General features: G+C 42.8%; 1 protein-coding gene and 1 long non-coding RNA gene across 7 annotated transcripts in view; one reads left to right on the top strand and one right to left on the bottom strand.

Moving 5' to 3' along the window:
- MECOM (MDS1 and EVI1 complex locus) overlaps positions 1 to 25,815 on the top strand; it is a 299,911-nt gene that overhangs the window by 56,918 nt on the left and 217,178 nt on the right. The window lies entirely within an intron of this gene.
- Positions 11,197 to 21,798, bottom strand: LOC125697551 (uncharacterized). Its single transcript, XR_007378842.1, has 3 exons — positions 21,383 to 21,798; positions 13,156 to 13,217; positions 11,197 to 11,382 (listed from the first exon to the last, which is right to left on the bottom strand). It is a non-coding gene; the product is annotated as an uncharacterized LOC125697551 (long non-coding RNA).

Below are 25,815 nucleotides of genomic sequence, written 5' to 3'. Positions count from 1 at the left end.
GGTGCCCTGCCTTGGTTTGGGAAGTGAAGGATGGATACAGGTGCCCGGCCCAGGACTTTTCTCTGCTTAATGTTTTTGCCAGATAGACGTGAGAAGGTTACATGCAGCTGAAGTGCTTCAGCTGGGTGAAGGGTTATGGCTGGAGGGTGCTCCTCTCCTGCAAGAGTGAGCTAGACAGTAGTTTTATCCTCTCTGAATCTAGTATGTATGATGAAGTGCTTCACAGGAGAGTTGTCAATTCCTGATGGGCGTAGGAGCTGAAATCTGTATTAATGTGAACTGTAGGAAAAGAGACAATGCAGAAATTCCTGAGTATTCTTACTATGCTTATTTATAAAATGAAATGTGTTCTTATTAGAGAATAGCAAGCAATGCTTCCCACTGCAAAAACCGAGGAGAGGCGGATGCTCACAGCAAGGCAACACCAGGGATGCTTCTGGCTCTGCCGACCATTCTGCACCATAAATCTTGGCAACGCCACCGCTGTGACCCGGAGCCTGGGGGAAGAGAATCGTATGAAAGTGATAAATCACAGCCAGCGTTCCAGATCTTAATCAGGCAAAGAAAGCTGGCTCCATTAGCAGACAGATTTATAAAATCCCGTAACAATGCTGTTCTACCGTTGGTTTCTCTCTGGTAAGACCCCAGGTTGCAGTCCTGAGATCAGATCTGTCCTGCTGTCAGAAGGGATCGGAGCTCTCCTTGTCCAGCCCTCTGTGTAGCACAGGCAATATTGTGTCCTCACATCAGCACCTGCTTGAGCTAGAGATCTCTCAACAGAAGCAGTGAATCCTGAGCCAGCACAGCATCCGGGAAAGCTTCCTAGCAATTATTTTTGTTCACACACCTCATCGCAGCATGCCCAGCTTCCGGCTGCTGCTCTCAGTCCACATCTATTTTCCTCAGCTCAGGGGGTTTCTGTGATCAGTGCTGCTGTCTCTTTGCCCACACCACATACACTAAAGAAGCTATTCCCCATGTCTTTGCTACAAGGCACCATTCCTCCATCATTTTTATTGTTCTTCTTCTCAATCCTCTGCAATGTTTCAAACTCTTTCTTAATCCAAGCCATGGTGGTTTTCCAGGACAGTTTCCATTGGTGTCACATCTGCATTGCTGGAGGATATCTGTCTGCCCACTTCTGTCTTTTAGGAAGCCCAATTCCTCTGCTGCCCTGTGTTATTCCTTACAAGCAGCTTCTCAGTTTTCATGCCTACTGCACACTATGAGTAACAGTCAGATGTTTTTCCTTTGTCATCAGTAAAATCTCTAATTGAGGTAATTCCAGAAAGCCATCCTTGTAAAATCTAGGGAATCTTGGGAAAATCTAGTTTCTTGATGCTGATTTCCTATTTGCCATTGCATTTAAATTTGTCTCTTAGCCATGTGTAGTTTGTATTATTCTAATCGATTCCATTATCAGATAAAACAAAACCACTAAGTACTAATCACTTACTGATAAGTCTTCTCCCTCTTTCAGTCTCTAAAGTACTGGCTGAGGGCTTAGATTGTCATGGAAATCTTTTGTGTAGCAATTAACATTACCTGTATTACTTTGATTCCTGAGGAAGCACATTATTGATTAAGGAAATGGCTGTTAGAATAATTTCCCTGTCCTGATGGCACTTTGATGTGTCCATACCTGGCTCCTCTCCCTGGCACATTTCAGCTATCAGGAGGCAGGTCTCTGAAACTTGCATTTCCTGTTTGCAATCCACATTCCTGATGCAGATGCCGTAGCACTCTTGCATGGCAGCTATTTATAATAAAAGTTCCAGCTTTCGTAGCTGCAATTTAATGCCCTTCTGGGTTATTTTTAGGTGTTTTTCAGATAGCTGTGTGTATGTGTGATAGCGCATTTACCTCCCGAATTTTCACAGAAGTATGTCTGATCACTTCTTGCCTTTGTACTTTGTTTTTGACAATTAGCTACTGACATGATTCAGTTCACTTTTGCTCCTATTGAACTTGTGTTTTTCTTGTGTCGTTATTTTCCTCTGGCAATTTGGGTAATTTATAGCTTCAAATTAACATTTATGACTGTTAGCTTCCCTCTTTTCTATTATATTTATATCAGCTCCCACTTCCCCTCTCAGTGACACTGTTTTATAGGTTTTCTGTTTTTTTAATTTTTTTTCTTTTTTTTTGGTGGTGACTTACTTGCTCAGCTAAAGAATAAAACCTTCAGAAAATATTGTACAATGTTAACAGAGCTTATCTATTTTAGCACACTTCTATTTAATTTCTCCATTTCTTCTGAATGACTTGGGAAGAGGATTTGCCTTTGTGATATCATCCCTATAAGTAATAATTGTGTTCATGTCTGATGGTACTTTTGTCCTTCTCACTCATAATGAATGTATTTAGTATGATTTAATGCAACAGAAAGCTTGGTGCCATCAGCACAGTGCTGTAGTCCAGGTCTCTTCACTTACCATCCCAGTGCATGAATTTCAGTTGCAAATGTACTTTTCCAAACCCTTGTGTTGTTTTCTATAGAAACTGGGGATTCTCTGAGCACGTATTATTTGACTGCTGAGATCCATGCAGTTAGCCAAGGTGGGATCATGTATTTCTACCAGCTCTGTATTGGGTTACACTTAGGGGTGAGTTAGGAAAATATCTTCTGTACAAATCTTGTCTCATCTGTACATTAGGCACCATGGCCACAACTCCCCTCAACCTACTACTGCTTCATCTGTGTGCGTCTGCTTTCCAGTGCTCTCTATGTCCAAACCAGCACACTGACACTGTTCATATCTTTGCTGCTTTGAGGCTGCTGCAGCTGAACTCACTGCCCAAGGCAAGCACTCTGACTCTCCTCTCACTAGCACAAGCCAGGAGTGATTTGAACTGATAAAAACAACGCTGCAGAAACATCACTGTGCTGGGAGAAGCATCTGCAACATATTTTTTTCCTTGGGTGTAAAAAAGCTGTTGGGGAAATGTGTGCCCCTGCGCTGTGAAGCATGCGTTCCAGGCACCTGTACATAACATGAAGTTAAATAGAGGAAATAATTGGGAAACCAGTTCTGTTGTCACTTCCATTCCAATCATCCTCGTCATCACGTTTCAGGATGACACGTACAGGAGTGCTGTGTGAAAGTCTCTTCATGTAGTGCATTTTGAAAGCCTGCAGCTGTGCTCAAGTAGGCAGTCGGAATCAGGCTAAAATGAGGATCTGAGCTATTTATCAGTGAGCGTGTGAGCGTCTGCGAGCACAAGTACAAGCCTCTATCTATATAAAGTTAAATTATGCTGCGGTGCCAAATGCATTCAAGTGGACTGGGAAAGACCCTTGGGAAGATGCTGGGTTTTTCTGCTATGATATTTTCTGGTAATTAAACAGTTCTCTATTTTATAATAGTTAATGAAAATGAGAGTGGTTGGAAAGGTTATTTCTGTCTGTTGTTATTAGATCCTCCAGATTTGCTGACCCTGAATAATTAAATGTTTTTGATCACTCCGTTTATATTGCCCAGAACTGAAGTAACTCTGATCCTTCAGCACACTGGAAGCACAGCATGGTACGTACTGAAAGGCGCCAAAAGATGAAACATTTCAGTTTTGTGGTTCACATCTGTCTGTCCTGAGACCAGAAGACCATTATAATGCACTTAGAGCATTTAAAACCTCCTCAAGGTTGAAAGCCCCGATTAAGGCAGTATCTGCTCACATGTGTCCTGCCAGAGTGCACCAGCCTGGGAGCCAGGAGCCCCTTGGTTCCCTCTGCAATAGGAAAAGAGGTTAATAGCATTGTTTAGTGGGGGAAAAACAAGGGGAAAATGTAATCCAGGATACCCCCACACTAAAGTGAAAATAGCAGTGTACACATCCATCAGTTTGTAGTGTTTTTGCAGAGAGTATAAAATATTTAAACTGAAGTCATTAATCATCCTGCTCCTCCGTTCTAATCCATGGGAACCACAGGAGGTCACCAAATATGCATTTAATATAAAAGAATGAAACATCTTGGAGGGAAAAGTAGTGCAGTGGAAGAGCTGAAACTCCAAGAGCAGAAAAATTTCAAGCAGAAATTTTGCTAGAAGTGAAAAACTGATTTCAGTGTTCTGTTGGAAAATCATCAGTTTTGGGACAGGAATGAAAAATATGTTTAGAATTAGTACAAAAAAAAGAGAAGAGGAGAGGAGAGGAGAGGAGAGGAGAGGAGAGGAGAGGAGAGGAGAGGAGAGGAGAGGAGAGGAGAGGAGAGGAGAGGAGAGAAGAGAAGAGAAGAGAAGAGAAGAGAAGAGAAGAGAAGAGAAGAGAAGAGAAGAGAAGAGAAGAGAAGAGAAGAGAAGAGAAGAGAAGAGAAGAGAAGAGAAGAGAAGAAAGGAAAAGAAAGGAAAGGAAAAGAAAAGAAAAGAAAAGAAAAGAAAAGAAAAGAAAAGAAAAGAAAAGAAAAGAAAAGAAAAGAAAAGAAAAGAAAAGAAAAGAAAAGAAAAGAAAAGAAAAGAAAAGAAAAGAAAAGAAAAGAAAAGAAAAGGAAAGAGAAGCTTAAATTGGAAGGTTGTTTTTTTCCTGGATTTTTTTTTTTTTTTTTTGATAAGATATTATTGGAGAGGAGCATTTTCAGTTGTGTTTGTTTTGACACAATCCCAGCACGGCTCATGGAAAGCAGACGCTTCTTGCAGCAGCCGTTGCCAGGCTCACGTTCCAGGTTTCCATCAGGTGCTTTTGATGGATGTTTCAAACCTCCCGGTGCTGAGCTTTCCACACCACTTTGATATTGCCCATAACTGCAGTACCTACAGGGAACCAAGGATTGTCTCCTTTCGCCGAAGAAGGTGCCTACCCTCAGCAAGAGCCTTGGGGGATTGGTGCAGAGAGAAAAGCCAAAGACCGCGTCTTGCTTAAATCGGTGCGATATACCCAATCATTTTGGGGTTTCTTGGAGGTAGCAGGCTGTCATTTTTTTACCCACTTGTTTATTTGCTGCAGCCAGGGCTGGCTGTGCAGGGAGGCAGAAGCAGAGCGTTGAAGGAACAAACATTTCCATTATCCGGTGGCGGTAATCTATGGCTGCTGTAAGTGTGAACGGAAGCCCCTCCGCTGCCTGGGAGCATGGGGAGAGACAGCAACACGCTGCCTTACGATGGCTTTCCAAAACTTGCCTTTGGCACAATACAGCCACTGTAGAAGAAGACATTAAGAACAAAAAATAGAGCTTGAAGCTTCAAGAGCAGGCTGCCAGAATTATTAAGAAAAACATCAAAATGATGCCATTAAAAACAGATGGGGATTCTATAAAGTATTGAAAAGAAAATGTTTAATTATGAGCCTTATGCAAAACCCATCAAAGTTGGATTAATATTATAGTGCTGTTGCTGTAGAGGGTTTAAGTAGTCCGTGGTGGAACATTAATCTTTCACTCCTTTAAAAATAATGTTTTCCTTTTGTTGATGACAAATTCCATCTCTTCACTGTTGAAATCATATATCCAGATTAATGGCATCTAACATAATGAAATCAAAAGGCACAGGTAATATGGATTAGTTTAGAAAACAACAACGAGGCGAAAAAAAAGACCCCAGGGGAACAAAACTTCACTGGATGAGTGCTTTTGTCAGCATCGCTGTATTTTTTCCTGTTGGTAAATGATGAGGGAGCAGTCTGTACTCACAGGTATTCTTGTCTGTCTGGGATGTAGTGCTGGGGCTGAATACCCAGCGCTCTGCAAAAAGAGAGACAAACAGAAGGTGCTTCTAATTTTGGGAAAGAGTTTTTGTCTATTGTAGATTTCTGTAAGATTACCCATTTCTGCACTGTCGGAACGTGTCTGGCAGTGAGTACAGCCCCAGATCTGTCCCTTCCAGCTCAGCTGCCTGGAACAGCTAAGAAGTGTTCCTGAGATTTGATTTTACAAAAGTACCGGGAGTATGAAGACAGTGGTGCATGAGTTGCTTTGGGAAGGTCGTTGTGATCCCTGCTTCGGGAGCATTCCAAATAAACCTTTCCCCTCCAGCCTCCAAGAGCTTCTGGGCTTGGACTTGTTGTGCGAGCAAGGCAAGGAGACGTTGTCCCCTTGTCCCCGTGTATTGCTTGTCACCTGTTTTCTCTCCAGAGCCAGGACTGGTCCTTATCTGGGTCAGGTGTTCCCTGCCCCTCCAGCACTCCTCTTTGCAGTGCTGATAGCTCTGTGCACAGAGCTCTGCCTGCAGTGCAGCCTCTCAGCTGCTTTCCTCCATCAGACATGAGGACAAAACCTGTGTGCTGCTTCGCTTCATACAATAGGAAAAATTTCCCTTCTTCCTTTCCTCCCTTCCCTTTAGAAAAAATATATGCTTTATTGAATCATCAGGTACACCAAAAGCAGGCTCTTATTTTAGCAAAGATATCAACACTGACTGCCAAGGTAGATTTAGGGTATTCATTACAAAATATTTTGTCCTGGGCTTTAAGAATAATGCACTTTCAGTACAAAGCAATGGTTATTCTGAACATTGGACATTTTTTTAGTTATTTACAATAGGTTTCAAGATTTGGAATTACCATGAAAGATTTACTTATACTGCAGTTCATGTAAAATTTAAAATCAATAAAGTAAATAAATTTAGCTTGTCTGCCCGAATCGATTTCCTACTACTCTAAAGCAGCCTGGTAATACTGTACTTTCTTATCTCCAATGTCATCCTCCAGTGATAGTTTCGGGGTTGCAATTGTGCTATGTTATCATGTTCTTTGCAGCACAGCGTACCCCTGAGTCACCCTCACCTTCCATATTTCAACCCCAGTGTTTGAACACTGCTTCCCTCAAACGGGAGCTTTGGGGCTCCCTCCCATGCAGAGGAGGCAGATGGAGAAGTGAACCTTCACAGGAGCGGTGCGGTGCTCTGCAGGGTGTCCCCAGCAGAGAGGGAGGAGGAATTGCCCCTTCTTTCCCCACTTTTTACAAAGGTACCTCTCCATCTGTTGTGCATAACCAGAGTCTCTTTTTAATTTTATTGTAATCTGTAGGATAATTGGTGATCAAAACCAAACGCGAAGCCCTCGTCCAGCTGTTGCCTTGCTGCGTTCCTCAGCATGAGGGCAATTCAACGTGTTCCTTAAAAGAGGAGACACCCCCTGATGTTTTGTCATTCATTTTGTCATTCATTCTGCCCTCTGCCACAGCTCTTTTGGGGCAGCTCTTGTCCCTCACCTTGCGGTGGGGCAGTGGGAGCAGACTAGAACTGTGAAGAGATGGCACCGACCTGCCTGCCCTTCATGTGTGCAGGATGTGGGAAGTGTGGATGAGTGCAAGGAAAGCTTTGAGTGGAGGAGGTGTTTGCTCTGTTTAATCTGTATGGCTGGACCTAAATGAAAAAGTCAACCAAAAATATAATTGCGTGCTTCCAGTATCCAACTGTGAAAGAACAAATCCTTTGGCTGTCCCCATCCTTCCTGGCTTCTGGACCTGTGGCGTGACTGGTTAAGGCTATGGCATCGACATGGTTAGCTGTCTGATTAAAAAAGGATTATCTGTTGTCAGATGGAAGGTGGTGGTTTTATTTTTAAAGAAGTTCAGCGATTTAAACGTTGGTCTGTTTGGCATTGGAACAACACAAAACTTTGCAAGGTTTTGCAAAACAGACTTCTGTGGCGATGACAGTGTCTGTGCTATGTCTGTGTGATCTTCTGTTCAAGCTTTGATTGGAAGGAACGGAGGGTCAAGGATTTTGGAGGCTCTCACCTAAAAAATGTTGTCCAAGCTGATACACCTTCTGGAGATGGGCTACTAGTAAGGAAATAGCATGATGGAGGAAGGCAGCTTGTCTGAAAGTCGCAGCCAATCCCAGGTTTAACACTTTGCAGCCTCATTAGCCTCATTAGGAAGCACAGATAACGATGTAACTGTTAGAGTACCTTGGCAAGCTGCTGAGAAGCGTGTCTAGCAGACTAGATACAGCTGTACAATTCAAAGGACGTAGAGGAAAATAATACTTACAACAACAGTAATTTAAAACGGATGAAATTTTAAAATATTGGATTTATTTATTAAAAGAGGAAACACATTAATGCAAATGCTTTGATTCTGGGCCTGGCAGAACAGTAACTATTTTTATAGCCAAGCAAACACTGTTGTTTCGAGGCAGTGCTCTGGTTTCACGTGAAGTGTAATGTTCCTTTTTTATTACTTGCAAAAGAAAAAAACTATCAAGCCCATCTGTCAGCCTTGCTGTTGAGTTTAAGATGGAGCACCCTTCTGGAAGCTGCAAGGAAGATGTCCATAAAATGTAAGACAGACTTTAAAGGACAAAAAAATATAAAAAGGGAGAACAGAATGCAGGAAAATAGAGGATATGATGATGTAATAAAAATAATAAAGAAAAAAGGCAGAGTTCTTTCTGGTTTAAGTTAAGGTAAACTCAAACCTATAATGTTGTGCTGCACAACCAATGCAACAGCAGAAGGTTTACATGCATGAAAAAAGTGCATGAATTTGAGCAAATAAATACAACGTATATGATCAGTTTTATTTGTGTTCTCACTCATGCCTGGTGCATGGAGGTGATGAGCCTTGGGTTTGAGGACAAGCTGTGTCCTCATGCCACCGGTGGGCACAGAGCTGTGCAGTGCACAGGACCTCCAGCTCTGCACCCCGTGTGCTGCAGCTGCCTCCTGGGCAGGATGGCACTCCAGCACAAATGCAACTGAGCCTGCTGGGCAGCGGTAGAGAAAATAGGATGTGCTGAACTGGGTTGGTGCGTCAAGGATCACATTTTCCCAGATACAGGGCTTCACAGCTCCCAAGGCTGTTCCTCAGTAGAAAACTGGGCTAAGCTATAGGGAATTGGGCTAATTAAGAAGCATTCAGCACAGCTTTGCAGTAACAGCAGCTGACTGGCATGTGGTCTGGAACAAGAGGCATACTGAGACCGACAAGTCACGAAGCTGGGCAAGGAAGAGCCTGCTTTATGAACTGCAGAGTGGCATCTGATTGCCTTGGCGAGGCTCTCCTGCAGCAGCACAGCCCAGTTTTCTGGGGAAGGCAAAGCCACTGCCTGGAGAGGAATGCCATTCTCCAAAAATCAGCCTTCATTCTTTTATTCCCCCTTATTTTTCTGACCAAAAAACACATGTTTTTGAAAAAGAAAACCCTAATCTAGTGTCCACTTCATTCTGTTACTGACTGATTTGTTACTGGGGGCTTGAGCTGTACCCGCTCTGACGGGGTGGCTGAGGTTTCCTTCTGCACCCAAGGGTCACCATGCTCCACCTCTTTGTAAGAATAGCTCAGAGCAGGCACAGCAGAAATGCTCAGGACCAGCCAGGAATATTTTTGAGTGTATGTAATCAGCAGTGAGCTTGCAGACTTTATTTAAACCTTCAACTTTTCTACACTTTGGATTGTCAAATATTTTAAACCTTTCCAGCAAGTCATCCTTTCCACTCCTTTTCTTGATAGAATGTAATTTTGAATTTCCTTTCACTGAGTGTAATTGTTTGGATTAGCTAAGTGTAATTGTACCGAGTGTGGATTTGCTTTTCTATAGCATTCAGCCCCTGGCTGTAAACTCTTTCAAGTGGGATATCAACTTTTTACTGGATTGTTAGCAATTGATACATAAATAAGAGATATCCTCTTGTCCTTAGCTTTGCCATTTATTTATGAAAGTAAAGGCTTAAATTTAAGTGGATAACTAAGTATGGGGGACATTATTCAAAACTGCAAGATCATCCCTGGGAAGCCCTGGTCATGGTCAGTGTTACTCTGTTACTTTGTTTGGTGTTTACATTTCTCACCGAAAACAATCAAAATCTGACCCTAAAATCCAAGGAATTCTTTTGCTTGTTTGTTTCAGGTAATGAAACTTTTAAGTCCCCTTCCTTTGTGGGCAGGCAGGTGCAGTCTCATCCACCATCAGAAATATTTGCTAGTTCATCCTGAAGATCCTAGATGGGTGCTGATGCCCAGCACTCTGCTAGTAGCTCAGAACCACTGACGCAGCCTCTGCTACCCATCGCACAGCTCTGCAGGAGCATTATGCTGTGCCAGTCCCCTTTCACTGACTGTGACCATGTAATTATTGCAGCATGTCCTCAGAGAGCGGTGATACGACAACAAGCTGGGTTTTCGATTTCATTGGCTATTGCTGTGTGGTCCTGTGCAGTTGGGGTTCGTGAATCATGGTGTGTGAATAACTGACTAGATACAAAGAGATGGGTCTGGTGACAAGCTCCTAAGTTAATGGCTTTGATATATCAAGTGTTTAGATTGATCCAGCTGCTCTACTCCTGTAAGTGCTGCTATACATTGAGTTTTGGATGAGATTCAGTTCATGTCAGTGCTCATCTATCTTAAGATGGGGAAAGATGATACTGGAGCCTTGGCTTACAGAGGTGCCTGGTTTCCTCGTTCCCATGCAAGGAAACCCAGCTGTAAATTTCAAATGCTTCCTATTATTTTTTCTTTTTGGGTTTTTGTTCACACTGAAAGTCAACAGGTTGCAGTGAACATTATTTTCCTGTACCTCTAGAAGACAAAAAACATAGGAAAGTGATTTATGAAATGTTCTTAGCTGGTTGGTTAAAGAATAACAAAATAAGGCAGCTATGCACAAGAATGGTTCAAACCAGCCTGGTGCCAGGACCTCAACACCTCCAACCCCAACACCTCCAACCCCAACACCCCCAACCCCAACACCTCCGACCCCAACACCTCCGACCCCAACACCTCCAACCCCAACACCCCCAACCCCAACACCTCCAACCCCAACACCTCCGACCCCAACACCTCCAACCCCAACACCTCCAACCCCAACACCTCCAACCCCAACACCTCTGATGTTCTCATGGCCCCGGCGCATTCCCTGTACTATCTCCGAAATCAGCCCCCTAGTTTATCTGCCCGAGCATACAGACAGATAACATCCCGTGACGTGGCCCTGACCTTTGTCAACCTTTGTTAAGGCTCCATCTGAAGTCCGGCCGAGTGTTTGTAAACAGGATGTAATTAAGGCTGGGAACTGACAGCGCCTGACGGGAGGACAATGCGGAGCTGGCAGGACCCGGGCTGTCAGATGTTCGCCTGCATTGTGCTGCCGGTGCCTTCGCGGTAATTGGTGTCCCCTGGCCGAAGGAAGTGCACTCAACTCGGATTAATCGGCCGCGGTGCGGAGGCCATCCCTGCGAGCGCGAGTGTTTCCTCCGATAAACCGCCGGCCCTCGGGAGAGAACCGCGAGAGTCAGGGCTGCGGTGACAGGTGCTGACCGAAAATGGGAGCAGGAAAAGGGGGGAAGGAAAAACAAACAGCACAAAAATAAGATGTATTCGCTACTCACCTTATCGGACAGACGAAAGCGAGAGGCCAAGGGTTTATCGCTCGGCAAGGCTGGAGCGGGTTGGCGTGGCCAGCGCAGGAAGATGAGTGGGCAGGAGGTGCAGATAGCCCTGGTGTGCTGAGGGATGGCAGAGCTGCAGCTCAGCCCAGCGTGTGCCTGGATGCAGCTTGGAAAGCTAATTTATACATATATACACACAAAAAAGTGCATATGTAACTGTATTTCCATATGCATTATATCAAGTGTGTGCATATACAGATATACGCTAACTCACTGCACATATGACTCAGTGCACAACTGAGAGCAGAGCTGGCTAAAAGTAAGGCTGAACCTGGATATTCTCTTTTATTTTTACATTTCTTCTCCAAGAATTAGGAAAAAGTTGACTTTAAAATTGTTATATATATATTTCATTATCTAAATCAAGCAAGTATGCTTCAAAGTATAGATTTTATTTCTCATCCTTACGAACTGACAGAAATCTGTCCCATTAACCTCACGGTTAGGTAACTATTCATGGGTCTACACTAGTTTAAGACAGAGGGCTGCGTGCTCACTTCTTTAAAGGCAGTTTTGAGCATAGGGTGCGTTCCTAAAAATGGTCTGATATGTTTTTCTTAATTAAATCAGCAGGATTGAACTGATCCCACTAATAGGTTTATTCACATAGAGTTTGGTGTAACGTGCTAGAGTCCTCATTCACAGGTAATTCCAAAACTGCTGTTTTTATATGAAGAATAATCAGGTGCACATGAATGTACATCAGTGAATGTACGAAAAGTTGTATGGCAAATTTTGTCTTTATAGAGGAGATGCTTTGGAAATTCAAATACATCACAGCCACTTACAAAGGTAGCATCTTTCACAGCATCCAAGCCCAGATCAGCCATGGAACATTTCAAACTCTGTAATTTAAGACTGAAGAAGGTGGATCTCACTGCTAGTGAAGTCAATGGTCAAATTCTTCTTTTTCTCTGCTCCAACAAACAGTGAGCAATGGGGGCTGGTTCCTGACACCCCCAGCCCAGAGCCTCCTTGTGTTGGTTGGGAGATGAGAGGGCAGCCATCTGTGGAGAGTGGCTGTAATCCAAATGATGGTGACTTCTTATGGAACAAGGAGAAATTAGGGCTCCAGCAATTGGTTACCACACTTCTTTGTCTCCACAAGAAATAAGCTTTGAAACTAAAGAAAACTCTAGCCAAAAATCCACCTGTTCCCAGGTGAGAGGTTGTGCGCCTTTTGTTTTCTCCTGCTTTGATTTCTGGCAGCCTACAAAGAGGCTGTATATATAGAGATAATTATATATACATATCTACATATTTATATGTGTTTATGCATAAGAAGAAAAATGAATGAACATATTTTTCCTCAATATGTGAAAGAAAATAGAAGAATATTCTTTGGCAGCAGTGGAAGTTGTAGCTTACTCAGCAAAGAAATATGTCTCAAAGTTCAAACCAAAGCTGACTGATACCCCAAACCTGCTTACAGCTGTAGATAGCAGCATCTGTTTCCAGATGTTAATGGGAATAAGGTAGATGTGAATAAAGAGCCTGGACCCTGTTCAATAGAAACAACTTTTTCCTATGCTAGACGGCATGTAGACGTCCCTATCTCAGTGCAAGCAAGACGGGTTGTGTAGCAGTGTGAGGTTGGCTGGGGTCAGTTTTATGTACTTGTCTGCGTAGTGCTCAATGGGAAGCAGAGCCTTCACTCAGGAGAAGTAAATAAATACAAGAAAGCAAAGGTCTGAGTATCTGAGTGCAGTGCCTTTGGGAGCTGGAGAGGCCAAAAGAGGAAAGGACGAGCGTGAGCCGCTAGCAGATGTGAGCTTTTGTGGCTGGAGGGAGATGGGACAAACCAGGGCAGAATGGTTCCACTTAGCTTACTTAACCTGCTTCTCTAAGGAACTGATTTCCGCGGCACAGAGTGGGACATTCCTTAAAGACACCTGTCAGGAGATGAAAGAGTTAAAGACAGAAACCTTTGAAAGAATTAACTTTGATGTTTGAATACATTTTTGGCGTGTAAATACAGTTGCTGAAGGAAAAGGAACAAAATACCCAAAGCAGTGGATATAAGGGTTTTTTTTTTCTTCTTTTCTTTAGGTAGGTAAATCATTTTCTTTTTAAATGAAATTCTGTTTGACTGCATGAAATATGAACAGTAATTAAATGCACAGTCTGTGGGCCTTCCATACTTTAAAGCTCTTTCTTAAAAAAAAAGTGCTCACCTCAGACAGGCCAATTACCCAAGAATGATGGAGTCAAGAGGAAAGTAGCTAAATTTCTTTACTTGAATGATCACAACCACAAGCCAGTGATTAGTCCCTGCAGCACCAGCGGGGATGTGGTGGGGACACTCACATTGGAAGACTTCAAATAGTCATTTCCTTGGTTAAAATAAAATCTGACTGCACTAAATAGACAGTTTTTAATCTCAATTGGACATCTGAAGATTTCTCAAGCTGTTGTTGGCTGCGGCAGAAACAAATTTTTCTGCTTTGTTGATTAAACCAGTGGTCTCCACCATTGCTTATCGGCCTGCGACGAGCTGTTCTTTTTAATTAAAAGTGAGCCACCACGAGAGAGCAATTAACAGCTAGTAATTACTGTGCTCTTCAGAACTGCAACATTTTGCCTTTCATTCCAATTATATAATGGACAAGTGGCTTTTTGATCTTCAAATTAGTGAGCTCTTGTACTATTTGTTTTGAGGCAGATTTGGAAGGTTAATGATGGCCTGTGGTGGCACTCTTTCCACTGACTGATGTAAGACAAGAAAAAAAGGGGAAGGAAACAGGAATAGTCTATCAAGAAATGCAAATGCTGCCTTCATGATAATGAACAGGAGAAGCACAAGCAACTTAATATGCAGGTTATTTAATATGAATCAAATAAGCACTTGTTTTGGTTCGAACTCATGCTATGGAATTCTTTTTTCTTTTTTTTTTTCTTTCTTAAAAAAAGTTTAATTAAGCATTTCAATATAGATTCTTTAGAGAGTGACACGTAACATTTAACCGTTTGATACTTAATTGTGTTTGCCTTTGATTGTGGCACCTATAGTTAAACGCTGTACAACATACAGAGGCATTGAACTGTCCCTCAGGACACACAATGCATTGACTTTGTCTAAAATCTTTTAAGTAATAAGTCTTAATATATTTAATGGCCACTATGCCCTTTGAGTACAAGGGCCCCTTACATCACAAACAGTTGTCTAATTTTAATTAATATTGATTTGCATCTCTTAAATAGAAACTGTAATTGTTGCAGTTGCTTATGGCTCTGTGATAATCCTAGAGGATACAGTGTTGAATATGCTTGGTATAGATGAATGTGTGTTCTAAAGAAAAGATCAATAACACTGCTATTGGGGTGGATCTCTGCTCTGCCGTTTGGAGTAGCTGCAGCTGGCTAAGAGGTGCTATTCTGATTTACACCAATTGTGGGCTTTGCATTTGACTTTTAAACTGTTTCCCCGGTATTCTTTTTGATATATGAGTTGCAGATGAAGTTTTGTCTCAGCTGCTCCGATTTTTTGGAAGAAGTCGGCAGCTGTAGTGCTCTGATATCTCAGGAGCAGATTAAGGATTTGGCTCTGTGTTTTGCTGTGCATGTCTGGATTGTGCATATCTGCATAGCTGAACAAAGCCACGGGCCGCAAGTAACAGACAAATTGCAGATGTTCTGAGAAGTGGGTGTCTTCAGTGTGATGAATAATGCGGAAAACTAACTGCACTTAGCTGAAGCAAAAGTATCTGTACTTCTTTACATTATTGATTTAGGTACTTCTTCATTACACGCAGGCCTTAATTACCCAAATGACTGCAGGCGTGCTAGGATGCAGGCAGACCTATTCCTCTGCGCTGCTAAAGCTTTGCTCACTCAGTCATTGCCATAGGAGAGAAACGTAGGGCTGATCTCATTGGGGGCAGAGTCAAATTTGTATTTGCTCAGAGGACAAATAAAATAAAAACAAGAACAAGGTAAAAACCGGGTTTCTAAAATTTGGTGGTAAAATTTTCAAGTCCCCGTTTAAATCCTGAGTTATAATTTTCCAAAAAGACTCCAAAAAGTGAATGAGGCCCTTCACAGACAGTGGCTTCTGCTGAGCACTGCAAACTGAGCGCTTGGATATCTGCACCAAGAGCCTCTTCATGTGCTGTGACCTGGGCAGAACCTGCACTGAAAAAACTTTGGTCTGCGGTGTTCAAGACTGAAGTCATATGCAGGAGTTGGAGAGTAGGAAAATATAGAGGCTGAATAAGGATATGTTGAGCAGGAATTTGGACTATATGCATACACAGTATTTGAGAGAAAATGCTTAAGATGTTTGAAAGCTTAAGTCTCTTTTTACGAAACTATTCTGCTGTATGGGGCAAATTCTGACAGGTTTGTTAAGGATCATGGACTGTTTTGGTTCACTGTCCAGCATATTCCTCCCTAGAGGTTCCAGATTTGAAGACAAATATGTGGTCTTTGTTCTGAGCAGTATGCAACCCATTACAGTAATACTTTCCACAGGCTGAATGTCACCAATGCAGTGTTGATCTGCATTGAAGGAATGTGTAGAAAGTTGCATTTCCCATTCTCTCTCCCTCAGATAATCAGTTGAAGTGATTTGTTGTAGCTCTCTTTTGCTTTCTTAATGCACAACGTGCTGGGATTTCTTCTGGAAACAGGTTGGGAGTGCTCAGATGAAGACGGTATCTCCGAGATGCTGAAACAAACTGGAATCATGCTGGGGAGAATGGATAGATGGGAGTAAAGGCTCAAATCCTTAAAATTTATGAAGGTTGTATGGGTAACAGGATACAGAGCACAACACCCTTAGAGGTGGAATTACTTGGAGATAAGCACCAAAATCCCATCGCTTGTAAATTTTCCTTTGATTTCAGCAAGCCAGCACTTAGTTCACAGCTTTTCCTGTGGTTCCATCGTGCCTGGGAAGAGAGGTAGGGTGCAAGCATCCCCAAACCAGCACCTGCTCCCATCCAGAGTGTTACTTCTGTTACCTCCTAATCTGAAGTAGCTGTTATGTTCATACACACTTGTAAGCAGTAGTTTTCCATGAGTAGTTGCTGCTGGTGGTTTTTTCTGCACCAGAAGATGCCCATATCCCTGTTATAACTTTGCCTGTTACCTGACTTGTCACCTGCAACGTGCTGCTGCTCAGATCTAGTGATCTATCTAATAACTTCACAACAGGATTCCCAAAAATGTAGGTCGAAAGGGATTGGCAAAAACGTTATGATCATTACTGTGGTTTGATCTTAGAAATATCTAACATCCAGTTCAACATATGGATGAACTTGCAGAGCTGGGCAATGGCCATTTTGCCTCTCTTGCACTCACGTACCAATGGAACCTCAGCCTGACTATGGAGCGCATCCTGAGCCTTAGCATTGGGAAGGGAGGACCTGGACCTGTACTCCAAGCAGCCCTCCTTGCTGCAAACCCTTGGTGTCTATCGATGTGCTGGAAGCTGAAAGCAAGCTGAGGCAGCCATTCTTCTCAGACAATCTGCTCTGTGCTTGATCTGCACACATGTGGTGACTCCTGTTAATGGGAGTTACACATGCTCGGTAAGAGGAGACTAAAGCTTTCCTATGGTTTTACTAGCAAAATACTGGAAATGGGATGACTGCAGCCAACAAGATTGTGAGAGCTCTTGTCAGAAATATGATTAGGAATTTGTTTCCATGTAGCTCATGCAGCAACAGACGTGAGCCTTGAGCCAGAGACAAATAGTAGTTAATATATAGAGAAGGCAAAGTGTTCTCTGAGAGGCTGGAATGAGAATTCCAGAGCAAGATGAAAATTGGCCTCCGAGGGAATAACATTTTCTTTCTCTTCATAACTGCGGATAAAAATTCCAAATAGATCATCAGTATGTATATGAAGGGGGGGATCACATTCCTGTGATATTGTTGGAAAATTCAGTAGCGATGTGCTTTTCATTTTTTTGTTTTTTTCCCCGCAGCAATTTTTCTCTTGGACTTTTGCCAAATGGTGCAATAAAAAGCACCCATGAGATACAGGAAATTTAAGGTCTGTTGGTGTTCATTACATTATATGGAGTCATACGGAATTTAAGGTCCTATACATTAGTCTGCTTCTGAATCAACAGAGGCAAGCACATCCAAGGCAGAAGAAGCAAAACCTTGGATGCCTCTCTTGTAGCTGGAAATATGAGAATAAGTCATCTGAATGTGTGTTTATTTTGGAGTCTGAGAACAAACCAATAGTAGCACTGCTGCTTTATGTGAGGCCTGGAGCGAAAGAAAATATATATATTCACCCGAAAAAAAACAGAAAAGTGTGATCAAGTTAACTTTCATCTTCCCTGCCTCGTCCCATGTTGGTGTCACATCTCGTACTCTGAGCACAGCAAGGCTCCACGAGGGGCTGAAAGGGAACTGAGGCAAAAATTACTGCAATGATAAAGAAGAAAATGTCCTTAGAAAAGCTCTAATATCCTCCATATGCTCCGATGCACCTCGATTTTTCAATGATACATAAAAAATTGTCAAAAATCTTCCAAAGTGTTTTGCCGTCCTGTTTTCTGATTAGTTTTTGGTATCCTTTCTTCACAAACCTGTTGCATATTAGCAAATCAAATCTGAATGAGTGTTGCTCTGATATGCTTCAGGTTCTGAGCATTCCCCCCACAGTGACATTTCTCCACTCCTCTGTCCACTGTGGTCGATGTACCAAAGGATCTGAGAGCATCCTGGGCCATCCCAGGAAGCTGTAATATAACTCCAGATGGAATTTTTTTTTTGACTGCAGCTAATAGTTACTAAATCCCTGCTTAATACTTCTGCTTTGTGGATATCTCTCCTCCAGTGAGCACCGTGTGCTAATCTCTCGTTCTTCCAGTTATGCATCCATACATAATTCAGGGAAACAGGCTTAAAGCTGTTAAACTCATGTTAAATGTGCAGCGTTGGCTTTTATGGATACTTGTGTCCAAGAGCCAGAGCACGTTCTGAAGCCTTCCCAGTGCTGGTGGGAAGTGGTGATTACTTGTTTGGGGAGTTTATTGAGATCCTGGCTGCCCTTCCCTCCCCACCTTCCTGCAGAATGTAAATCTTCAGTAGATATAAATCCATAATTCTCTTGGATTCTGGGGAAATTTCTTGATTTACACCAGGAATGCGGTTGCCTCCAAATTATCTATGTGGTATAGGTGGAACAATATTAGAACTTTTATGCTTAGTGGTCTCATCCTTGTTTGTCTCAAGGGAGGCTGGAGCTGAGTCCAGCCGCTGCTCCCTGTCTCATCCCCAGGGCATATTCTGAGTGGTTATGCCACAAACCCCAGCCAGGAAAAAATGTATCCTCCATTCAATTATAGGAGGAAAAAAGAAGGCAGACAAATTGAAGAGGTCTAGAATTGTATTCTCACTTTTGATTCTTCCTATGGGATTTAAAACCTTGACAGCTCTTTCTGGCTTGTTTCATGTATTACATGGAAATGATGTCAGATGAAGGATGTGTCTGTGCCATGCTGTTGCAGCCTTGTTTTCTTTGGGGTAGCAGAAGGCTCAGGGAGTAGCTCTGTTTAGAAAACTGTGTGTTTGGTAGCTGTGGGAGCTACCTGTGTTCGTGGCATACGGAGCTACTGTGTGTGTGCCATGCCAATGTGCAGCTGGAGGATAATGGCAGTCCTGCATTGAGCAGTAAAGGAGTTGAATTTTTGTGTAATGCACCCTGTTTGTTAAAAGTCAACATTTTAAACTAAAATGGTGGCATTGTAAGCAGTTTACTTTTGTAGTGAAGTACTTTTTCTTGTTCTCTGCAAAGTGGGAAAGAATGCCCCAGCTGCCCAGCCGCTTTTCCAGTAAATTAGTAAATTCCCATTGTTGGAGAGCTAATTACTTTATTTTACACTGTTTTAAGGAACACACTGCACGTTCCTAGGAAGATACTTTTTTTCCAATAGAGGGAGTATTAGTGCCAGGCAATGCCCTTCTTTCTCACTCTCTTTGCATCGTAATCCTACTTCTTAGCAAATAAAATGCACACTAGTGGCTTGGTGCTATTTGTACTGAGTTTGCTGCCCACTGTGCCCTAACAGACCTCTGCGAGCCAAGAGGAAACAAACAATCAATTTGTTTATGACAGCAGAGCAAAGTGCAAGTTGGCCCCCTCAGCCTACCTGAAAGCAAGGCTGGCTCCTCCTTTCTGGCTCACTTCACATAATCTTGACTAATCTCATGCAGACAAAAGTTGCATAAGCATCCAGAAGTTTCTAAATGCAGAAGGTGCCAAGGGTGTGAGGATGGATGCATCACATTCATACTTTGGGGAGATGTCTTCCTCCCCCCCCCCCAAGGGTGCAGATTTGCTCTCCCTTCTGTGGGCTGGCAGCTCAGGGTGCTTGTTTGAGTCAACGAGGCCAAATTCTGCTCCCAGCTCAAATGACTCCCAAAATGGTGCTCAGTGCAAATGAAATCAGTGACCCAGTACAAAGTTACTGAATGTCTAGCAGCTGCCTTGGCTGGGAGTTTACCTTGGGAGCAAGACAGGCAGCTGCCAACAACACCCAAGTTGGGGGAGCAGCAACCCCCAATTTATTGCCTGCCCTTTGGCAGCTGGAGGGGTCTGGCAGACTATTTTGCAACCTCTGCAAAGGCTGAGGTGATGGGGAAGATCCTGGAGAAGCCCCTGAGAAGCTGTGGTACTGAGCAGCATGGGCTGTGCCTCAGCCAAAGCAGGGCTCAGCAACAGCTGTAAATCCAGCACGAACCACGGAAATGGAATTAACTTAAAATGATACTTTGAAATATTAGTAGTCGTAACAGTTTGTTTTTGTCAAATGGTCACGAGCTGCTGTGATTTTTAGAAAACTTTTCCTGGTAATTTAGCTTCTGGGTATATTGCATATGCTGCAGTATCTTTAATGGGGAGATGCAATAGTGTGTGCTGTGAGAATGTTAGTTCTCAACACTGAAGAACACGTTAGGCATATAAAATGCAAAGGAGAAATTTATATAATTTCTGGTGACACAGAATGATAAAATCCCATCAGCAAAATATGAGAAATTAATTTAGATAGAAAAGATGCATCGCTCTGTGCATCTCGTGTCTGCTGTTGTGAGATTTCTGCATGAATCGATATATTTTGGCTGTATTTAGTGCTGTAGGTACTTTGATTAATTTAGCTACATGTTACTGTCATGTTGGGCACATTCATCTTCTGTCTTGAAGCATGTACTCCTCAGCCTCTCTATCATTCCACCCCTTCAGGCCTTATTTTCATCACTTTTAAGGCAACTCTCCCCTGCCTGTCTTTATCTTGTTAGGCTTTCAACAGCTTAAGCTGAATCTTCATTCTTTCACTCTTGCTGTCAAAGCTCCTTTACCAAGTTATCTTATTTTCCTATTCATAACATCTAACCCATTATATTTAATACTCAAGCACAATTGCATCTGAGCATTATGTAGGAGTTGCCAGCACAAACACTTGTAAATGAAATCAGACCACCCCTGGAAGAAATGGTGGTGGCTTTGCATTGCTGGTGTATTTTAAATTGAAAAATGCCCAGGACTAAATCCAGTCCTGGAGTAAGTGGCTGCAGCTTAAGTGAAGTCAGCAGAGTTTCATCTGCTGGACTGAGATGGATCTGACCCTTCAGTACTGAAAGCTGGAAGGTTAATAACGATCACATAATCTGATATGAAGCAGAAATTAATGTCAGGAATGTCCCAGTGGGTGTGTACAGTGCAGATGACAGAGCCCTTTACAAAGAGGGGTAAACAGTAATGTTCATACTGCTCAGACTGGAAAACAGAGGCAGGGAGCATGGGGGACTTGCCAAATTTCAATGAATGATCAGTGCTGAAGCCCAGCTTCCTGCAGGGTCCATCCTGCCCTCCTCTCATGGAAGCAATGTGACCCCAGCCCGGCAGCAGGAGGTTGGTTCCACTGGGCAGGGGCTTTGTTTGCCTCCAGGTCTTACCCCTGCTCCTTGAGCTTCTGAGGTGCTGTTGGAGAGAAGCCTCTTCAGGAGTGAAAGAAAAATAAATGATTTTTAAAAAGAAATTGGAAAAAAAAATAGAAAAAAAAATAGAAAAACCAGAATGTGATGTTGAGGTTACTCACATTTCAGCGATGCTGCATTGAGTGTTGCACCTTTGCAGAGGGGGACGTGGTGTTGAGGTGATCCTCATGCTTCCGCCTGCTGCAAGAGCTTGGTCGCTCGGTGAAGGGTGATGTGGGAATTAGTTCCTTTAGGTAGCTCCGGACAAAACTCAGTGACCCAGGAAATGCTTTCCTCCATTCTGTTCATACAACTGCCTCTTTTTTTTTCATCTGGCAAGCTGACCCTTTTATAACTACTTCATCCTTTCCCTCCCAAATGTGGAATTTCCTCCCAAAAACTCATCCTGGCTCAAGACCCAAGACTGGTCAGGCTCGGCAGAAGCTCGAATCGGGTTTTGATACAGGACAGCATCTCATTTTTGGCAGAATACTCTGGTCCTGGTGAACACCGTGCTGCTGGGGCTAGGGCTGCTCCCCCAGGCGCTATCCTCGCCGTCCCGGTTGCCTCCAAAAGAGTAGAAGTATTTTCTCTGAGCGTTGTTCTATTTTTAGGGGGAGGGAAAGCTATTTTAGGCCACTCTAACATGTTTTTATGGCTCTTTCTAAGCCCTCTGTAGCTAGCTGGTCTCATGGTAATTAAGGCATTTGGCCTTACAAGTGGAAGGATTATGAAAACAGCCCTAGTGATTTCTAAAAGTGCTCCAATGTATTCCCAATATAGGCTTTTTTTGGGTATGAGTCTTTGCCTTCTGATTTCTCTTTTTACAAATGAATGGCACTATGTGAAAATGTGCAACCCGCCACCTTCGCTGGGGTGCCGTGACCCCGCTCCTGAGGGTGAAAGACACAACAGTGTGGATCCTGATCATTAATATGCACAACTCACTCTGCAGTGTATTATTTTTAATAACCAGAGCAATCTAAATGTCTTTTTTTAGCTTCTACTTATCCCTAATGAGACAAAAGTCAGCGTAAGATTTGCATGCAAACCTTTCTTGGACAGAGGCAACAAAAGAGCTTGAGTTTGGGGCTCAGGGACAGTGTGCTGCCTGTGGGGTCATGGCATTGAATTCTAGCTATCATCTCCAAATTTTTCAAAGTGATGACTGATATTTCAGCGCTGCCCTTCCCACTGAAACCAGACCAGCAAAACCAAACACTTTCCCTTCAAAATGGATGTTTTCTGTAGCACGTAGGTGAGGTAGAAATGTTATACACCCTCTGGGCTTGGGATGGTGACAACCACAGTGTTACGAAATACTTTGCATTTAAAAAAATGTGTAAAGTTGATGGGATGAGGCAGTGAGAAGTGAAAAGTAACCCTTCCAGGGCTGGGAAAACAAATGCCTTCATGTGGTCCAACAGATGCTTGGGGCCTGTTGGCTGGAGGAGCCCCAGGCTGAGCACTTTGTGTTAGTTTTAAGACAAAACTGGGTGGTTCAGCCAACAATACACCCTCTGGAGCGTGTTTCTGAATTCTCTGTGGTAGAAACAAATAGAGATTTAATAATGTCAGATGAACATGTAAATGGAACAGTCTCTTAAATCATCTCATTACAACTCCTACTGCAGTGCATGTAATCAGCCTAAAATCTGGCAGGTATGAAGAAAAAATACTCTTCTACAAAAATTACATTTATTCATTTATTTCTACAACTATTTATATCATTGACTTGAGGCACAAATACAGGTTAGTGCCTTTGGGCCCGGGTGCCTGAAACATTAAAATTTATTATTATTATTTATTTTTATTAGCTTCATGTGGCAGAAGATTTATAATATTCTAGTTTTATTAAGTACTTGTGGTTTTTAAAACTGATCGTAATTGTTGCTGGGCAAATCTCATAAGGGGAGGAGGATTGGTTGGTTTAGTTTTGATTAAACTCTCAGAAGTTTGGGCATTTGTCCAAGCTATCTCAACCTTCTGCATTTCTAATATGGGTCTGCCAATCTTGTGAAGATAGGCTTTCCTTTTTCTCGTTATCTTTTCTTCTTCACTTTCTTTTCTTTTGGAAGATTGCTGTCCTCGTGGTTGCATCAAATACACGGCACAGTATTCTGGTATACGTTTTGCTTCTGAGCACAACCTGGAAAAGGCAGTCAAAGTACAGAAAGTTTGCAACAAGTAATTAAAGACAAACCATCTGTTTCTCTTGCCTGTTAATATATAAAAGCCTGGTTCAAATTGTGGTTTATTAAAGTTGCTAATAACTTTCTGTCGTAGCTGTCGCTAAATCGTAGTTGTGCAAACCCAATCCTGTGACAGCCTTGGCCATGGATTGGTAGGATTCTGGTGCAGAAAAATTCAAATACTGTATTTTTTTCTTTGATAAGACATACTAAAAGTTGGAACTAAGAACTTGAGCGTGGACAAAAGCACCTTATCTTATGGTGTTGTCAACACTCCTGATTTTATTACAAATGTCACCTCATTTCAGCCTAGCAGGATTTGAGCATCTGTTGAATCAAGCTATTGCCTTTTAGCACCATCAGATCCTACGTGAGGACACACGTATGCAGACAGGGTTGGAGTACTCTCTCCTGAGCTCAGTGTTGCACAGAAGCCATGGCTGAGACCATTTTTGGTAGATGGAAGAGATCCCAGAGTCTACTGGGATTGCCCTTATTTTTGTTGGTGCAAACAGGCTGAGTTCTTGGGAGGGAAACTGCCACAGGGATGAGCTTTTCTTACAAGGGATAAATGGGTACTCAGTACCTGGATACTCACCATCAAGCACAAAATAGCTTTTGGTATTCAGTCTGGGAGCTGTGCTTGGCCTGGAGGTTTTGTGCATGATTTCTGTGAGCACTGAGCAGGCTTTTATTCCTTTCTTCAGCGAGAACAACTTTCTCCATTTCCTGTCAAGCACAGGCTGTTGCTGTTATAATTGTGCAATTTCACCTGGGTTAAAAATGAAAAGTGTTTCTAATTGGATCCAGGCTAATATCAGTCCAGCACAGTGGTTTTCCAGCATGACCATGATATTCCACCCTCTGCCAAGCAAAAAAAGCATGCTTTTTGCCTTAAAGCCCCTATGATTTTCACTTGGAAAAAAAAATGCCTTTTTTTCCTTAAGAAAACCAGAATGATATATGTAATAAAAATATTTTTTAGAGGGCTGTAGTTTGATAGTTTGTGAATGGTGCTATTTGCTGAAGCAGTTTCTGGTCACCGGTGTGTTTTGTCGGCACCAGCAGCTCTGTGCAGGCATGGGTGAATCCAGCAGTGTGCTGGAGCCCAGTGCTGGGTCTCAGGTCACAAGAGCTGTTGATGCCATGACTGGTGCCTCACTGATACTCCAAAGTGGGTAAGATGTGTTCTGACAGCTTATGAAACCAGTGCTGCTAGGTGGCAAGTATCTCCTGGTCAGGGCTTGTGGTGCTCGGTACCAGAAGGTAATGGTGCTAAATACCCCCTTGGGGCACCCTGCTGCAGGAAGCATCACAGAACATATGTTTGCTGCAGAAAAGTCCATCCCTGTGGAAATCTAGATGATGATGGTGTTGACTGACCCCAGTGCAGCAAGCTATGCCTAGCATTTAGCATGGTGAAGAGCTGCTGGGTACTCCTGAGCCCAGCATGGACAAACTGTGTGCAATAGCGAGGGCATTCAGTTGGGATTTGAGCTAAACCAGCTCCATGGCAGTGCTGGTGGTTGTGTTGCCCTGCAGCTTCCTGCAGCTGGAGCACCAGTGTATGGGACACGACCACCATTTTTGCATTCGGTCACCTTCTTCAAGTGCTGTGCTTTAAGTGCTGCAGCATTATGTGGTTTTATTATTTTAATAGATGAGAGAGGCCTGTGATCAATAGCAGGGATGCTTTTATCTTAATCATCCATCCCTCATTCATAAATATGGAGATTTTCAGCCTCCTGTAATACTGCTTATGATTTTCTGTAGTATGGTAAAATGGACTGAAGTAATTTCACCAGCCCAAAAATGTCATAAAAGTAGTGGTTGGGCTACATTAATTTTGCCAACCATATCATTTCACCTGCTGGGAGGTGTTGGGACTGCTGTACTGTGAGCACATGTAGCACAATGTCCTTTTTCCTCTGATGGTATTTTGCTCCCAACCTTCCTATACCTGTTCAGGATTACAACGAAAAGTATTATGGGCACAGAATTGAGCCAATACATATCCAACCCCTAAAATACACGTGTGGATATTTCCTTGGCTAAACTTGAATCAGGGACCATAGGAGACCTTAATATCTCTGAAGCGAAGGCCTCAGATCGAACACGTCTGGTTTTCAGGGCCAAAATTAATGTAGGTTTTTAAATGGCTAACATTGATATGTATGTAAGTAGTATGTCAGGGTTGGAAGTCTGGTAAAAACAGCTGGTGACCTTTGTTAACCTCTGGCTGAATGGCAAAGGCAACGTTTGGGATTTTTTGCTCCACTGATTGTTCTCTAGTGAACGTGTGTAAAATATCTGGAGAGAATTGCTTAGTAAGAACAAGAAATTGGATTGCATCAGTCTGCCAC

Source organism: Lagopus muta, chromosome 9 (assembly GCF_023343835.1).
Source record: "Lagopus muta isolate bLagMut1 chromosome 9, bLagMut1 primary, whole genome shotgun sequence".
In the NCBI taxonomy this organism is placed as follows: Eukaryota; Metazoa; Chordata; class Aves; order Galliformes; family Phasianidae; genus Lagopus; species Lagopus muta.
The sequence above is the reverse complement of the archived record's forward strand: the minus strand, read 5'-3'. Positions and strand labels throughout refer to the sequence as shown.